We start from the raw sequence: 5,828 nt of genomic DNA, 5'->3' as shown, positions 1-5,828 counted from the left end.
CTCTCATGCCCCTCCTTCAGTATTCCCTCCTTCATCCCAAAGCAAACCAATGTCCTGACTCCAAACATCATTGATTCGCTTTGTCTCTCTTTGAATTTAACATGAAATTGTGTAGTATGTTTTTGTTGGGGAGATTTTTCCATGTGGTTCCATCTAACAGCAGATTATTCATTTTCATGCTGTAATACTCCTACCCGAAACTCTACAACCATTTATCCATTCAATTAAAAAAATGTTTAAAACAAGTTTTTTATCTTAAAGTTTTTTTTAGAGATAAGGTCTCATCCTGTTGCCTAGGCTGGAGTGTAGTGGTATGATAAGAGCCCACTGCAACCTTGAACTCTAGGCTCAAGCAATCCTCCCACCTCAGCCTCAGGAGTAGCTGAGACTACAGGTTGCAACACCATGCCCAGCTAATGTTTCATTGGTTTTGTAGATACAGGGTCTTGCTGTGTTGTCCAGGCTGGTCCCAACCTCCTGAAATCAGGGATCCTTCTGGATCAGCCTCCCAAAGTGCTGTGATTACAGGTGTGAGCCACTGCATCTGGTGCTGCTCATCCATTTTATTGTCACTAAATATTTGTGTTGTGTCCATGTTTCAGCTACCTTGAGTGATGCATCATATATGTATTTGTTGGTCTGCACGTCCTTGAATTTCTACGGGATTATACTTTGGCATGGAATTTCTGGGTCATTTGGTATGAAAATATTCACCTTCAATGATACCATCAAACTTTTATTTTTTTACAAAGTGTACCAATTTATACCTACCAACCGTGTATACGAGTTTCATTTGCTCTACATCCCTGCCCACATTTGGTATTGAGAGTCTTTTAAAATTTTAAATTACTGTGTAGGCGCGTAGAGGTACGAAGTGTGATTTATATAAGCTTGTCTCCAATAGCTGTGATGTTGAATAATTTTCAGATGCTAATTGATGGTTTAGGTAATTTATTTTATAAAGTGCCTGTTTGAGGTTTTTGTTCAGTTTAAAGTCAAGTTTTTGAATTCTTACTGTTAATTTGAAGGAATTATTTACCTGTTCTAGATAATTCCTTTGTCAGATGTACACATTGTAAATATTTTCTTCCAGTTTGAAGCTTGTCTTTCTTCATGGAGTGTTCAAGTTATTACACTTGATGACACTAACTCCTTTCTTTTCTCGTTAGTGCTGTTTGTGTCCTTTTTTTTTTTGACAGTCTCACTATGTCACCCTTGATAGAGTGCTGTGACGTCACAGCTCACAACAACCTCAAACTCTTGGGCTTCAGCAATTCTCTTGCCTCAGCTCCCAAGTAGCTGGCACTACAGACGCCCACCACAGTGCCCGGCTATTTTTGTTGTTGTTGCAGTTGTCATTGTTGTTAGCTGGCCTGGGCTGGGTTCCAACCCACCAGCCTGGGTGTTTGTGGCGGGGGCTGTAACCACTGTGCTATGGGCGCCAAGCCTGTTTGTGCTCTTTCATTAAAATACTAAAGATTTTTTTTTTCTAGTGGTTTCTAGTGAAGTTTTCTTCTAGTGGTTTTTCAGCTTTAGCTTTTATGTTTAGACTGTTTTTATTGACAGTGAGGTGCAGGTTGAGGCTCACTTCCCCCCACACAGCTTGTTCCAGCCCTTTACCAAGAAGACCACTCTTCCCACAGCACATCGGCTGGTGCCTCTGTCCAAGGTCAGGTGGTTGCAGGTGCGGGTGTGCTTATGAACAGTGCATCTTTCCCTTACCTGTCTATCCTAACACCACTACTACCACTTCTCAATTAGTATAAGTCCATAATTTTCAGAATTTTAGTAGTGTAGTTATTCACATTAGCTCTGGGCTATTCTGCAAGTTTTGCATTTCTGTGTAAATTTTAGAACCTGTATGTCAATTTCTAATAAATAAATAAATAAATAAAAAGCACCCAAAAGATTCTGACTGAGCTTTTATTGACTTAGTTGGGGAAATAACATCTTAATACTGACTCTTCCAGGCCATGAACATGGTACATTATTCCCTGATGTCAGTCCTGTCTAACATGTCTAAGCAATGTTGCATAGTTCTCACAAACGAGTCTCCTGGATGTTTTGTTAGATTTATTCCTGGGTGTCTAGGGCTCTACTGCATTCTTTCAAAGCGTGCCCATTCTGGCGGGGTGCACGTGTCTCTTTGTGGCCTCACGCTGTGCTTCCCTGAGACTGGGCGCCTCCTCTGTATTGGCCACGCTCTTTGGTAGGGCTTGTTGATGTTTTTAGGTCACTTGAAAATAAACAGTATGCCTTTATCTTATTTGTAGAAATTCTTCATATACGCGTATCTGGCTACGAGTCCTGTGGGGGTACATGTGTTTATATATGATCTCCCATCTGTAGCTTGTCCTTCGGCTCGATCAGTGGGGTCCTGATGAACATCAACGGGAACCAGCCACCTCATTCTGTGTGGAACTGCAGAACCCCCGAGCTCTTCTAGGGCTGCGGGAGCACGCATTGTGTTGAATTACTGCAAGGCACGATGTCTGTTTACTGTGCTTTGTGGACAGTTTCAGAAAGTTTCAACAGCAACTTCGACTATACCAGATTTTCACCTTGCACACTATCTTCAGAATGTGCTCCCTGAGCCACAAGCCCACTGAGGGGCCCTAGGCTTTCAAAATCCAGCTGAGCATCTATGTCTGTCTCTTCATATAAAAACCCCTCATTGAATTCTCTTCCCAGCTGCCATTGCTCATTTCCAGTTTTTTGCCAACACTGAGAAAATTGCACCCTGACCTTCCCCACCCTCATTCTCCTCCCTCACCCACCATCTAAGATTCAGGCACGTGACTGGCCAGGGAGCCATGTGCTCACCAGGCATGGCTGATGCACTTAGGCTCCTGGAGAGTGAACACACGCGTGTGCCTGTATATATGTACAGTTGATGCTCACACAGTATTTGACACCTCCAGTGCACTCCCAGGGAACTCTTTCCAGATTTCTGCTAAATACGGAGCACGCTTATAAATCTCTTCTGAGGTGAACCTGTGTTTGATTGATTCCCTTCAAAGAACATCTAGGGCATCAGGTTTTTGATACTCAGCTTTTATTACGGTAATACTTGCACACTGAAATACGTGAATTATCGTCCCCCAGAGGAAGCTTTTAAATCAGCCTATTATGATATGCTCTTCAATTTTTAAAAAAATTGCCTTGTTCTACAATTTTTATTTTACCTAGAGCCAGAAACGCCTGCCCCCTCAACTGCACCAAACGATAGCATTATTTAGTCAGCTTGAGTCATTCCCAGGAGATACGGCTTTCTATACAGACAGGCAGAGGTTACCTGGAGCACTCTGTGTGAGAGGCATCAATGCCCAGGATGGAAGCGGAGAGGGCACATCGCTATTTCATCAAAATGTGTGCAATGACATGAGAGACATTTACGTGAAATGAGCTGAAATAATGTATGCAAGAGCACTTTGTAAACCCCGAAGAGTTATGCAAATGTCAAACCTGGTTATTAAATAGCTTTGAAAAGCAGAGAGTTATTCAAGATTGGAAAGTGAACACAGACAGTGATTAATCACAGTCGGGGGCATCTGAGCAGGTATTATGGAGGACCTCAAAAGATGAGTAGGTAGCAATGAAAAGGAACAAATTATTGATACAACATGGATGGTTCTCCAAGGAATTATGCTATGAGAAAAAACCCAACCCTGCAAGGTTGTATGCCACATGATTCCACTTATATAGCAGTTTTGAAATGACAAAATTATAGAAATGAAGAATGCATTGGAAGGGGGTGACGTGCCAGGAAGGAGACAAGTGCACTTCAGAAAGGGCCAGAGGGAGCCCGTGGTTATGGACCTGCTCTTGCTCTGTGTCTTAACTGTGGTGATGGTCACGTGAACTTATGTGGATGCTAAAGTTATATAAACCTAACACACACATACACACGCATAAACATGAGTACTAGTAAAAGTACTTGTTGATCAGTTGATTGTATCAATGTCAGTATCCTGGTGGTGACATCATACTGCAGTTTTGCAAGAAGTGACCAGAGGGGAAACCGGATACAGGGTAATGGGGTCTCTCTGCACTGCCTCTTACAACCGCGTGTGAATTTATAATGATTTCAATGAAACATTCAATTAAAACACAAAGACTAGTAGGACTTTCACAGGTGGAGGTGAGTTGGGGTTGGTGGGGGTGGAGGGAGAAGCCTTCATAGGAGAGGGAAAGGTTTGGGTTGGGGATGCATTGATCTGAGAGACGCCTCAGGGAGCAGTAATAATAAAACCAGTTCCAGCAGCAGAAACAATAGCTCCCGTCGACTGAGCCACGCAAGGATGGGCATACAGATTCTGCTACAGTAAGTCACTTAACACTATGACAACTCATGAGCCCGATCTTATTCTGTTCCCCTATTCACCAGGTGACTTGCACGGCTTCAGAGAGGCAGAGCTCTCTGCCCAGGCCATGTAGCCGGCAAGCAGAGGCATGGGGGTTTGACTTCAGAGCCACAGCACTCCAGAGGCTGTTCTCCATCGCACACTGCGCGGCCCCCAGCTCAGCAGAACAAAGCAGAGCAAAGGGGTGTCTGAGGGTTGTGGTGCCAGATGACAGTGGAGAGGTAGGGAGCTGATGGACCTGAGCTGGCTGGGAGTGCCCTGCTGAATAACCTTAACCACAGGACACGGACAAGGTAGAGGATGAAAAATCCCTCCAATGCAATATGATGTCCCATAGGAAAAGACTTGGCTGACATTCTAGAAGGTGGATTGAGAAGACAAGAGAAGGGGTTAGGGGCACGGTGGTCACTTCCATCACTGACCCACCAGGAGCCAGGAAGTGGGGGAGGAGTGTGCTACATTATGGCTGCTCAGACCTTAGCCGGCCCTACCTGGGGTGGGTCAAGCCTCCTCATTCTACTGACACCAGGCACAGTCATGAACCTGGAGCGCCCTCCAGGGGTAGGAGGTAGAATCTACTCCCCAGCACAGGAACTCAGGCATGGCCTGTGAATTGATTGCTCTTAACATTGAAAGGCAATGGTGGCTGCTCTGGCATCTTGGGTCCTGCATGTGAAGCAGAGCTGAAACCCACTCAAAATGGACATGGAACTTAAGTGAGAAACCAGCTTACATTGTGGCTGGCGGTGGAGAGTCTCTATCACAGCACATCCTGGGCAATCTGACTGACAAAGCAGGATAACCTGTGCTAGAGAGAAAGGATGTGGGAGAGCAGCCCTCATGTGAGGCCATAAGCCACGAGGCCATGCCGCTCTCATCCCTGGGCATCAGGTGCAGGATATGAAGCAGGATGGATGGTGACCCAAGGGACCCACAGCAGATTCTTTTTTGAGATATCCCCTATTCAAATGTCAGTAGAACTGACTTGCTATAAAACACAATGCCCAGGCTCTGGCATGGGGCATTGTCACCTTAGAGATCACCAGGGAGTCACTGATGAACGAAGGAGAGGTGAGATAAGAAAAGTGAGTGCAATGCATCGATGTACACACGTGCGCCCTCATGAACACACACCCCCAACACACAGTCTCCATCACCAGAACTGTGAATCCACATGAGCACACACCCCCTGACACACACACAGTCTCCATCACCAGAACTGTGAGTCCACACAAGCACACACCTCCCCAATACACACAGTCTCCATCACCAGAACTGTGAATCCACATGAGCACACACCCCCTACACACACAGTCTCCATCACCAGAACTGTGAGTCCACACGAGCACACACCCCCAACACACACAGTCTCCATACCCAGAACTTTGAATCCACATGAGCACACACCCCCTGACACACACAGTCTCCATCACCAGAACTGTGAGTCCACACGAGCACACACCC

Source organism: Otolemur garnettii, unplaced genomic scaffold (genome assembly GCF_000181295.1).
Source record: "Otolemur garnettii isolate 467f Iridium unplaced genomic scaffold, OtoGar3 scaffold00116, whole genome shotgun sequence".
NCBI classification, from domain to species: domain Eukaryota; kingdom Metazoa; phylum Chordata; class Mammalia; order Primates; family Galagidae; genus Otolemur; species Otolemur garnettii.
This window is presented reverse-complemented; position numbering follows the sequence as displayed.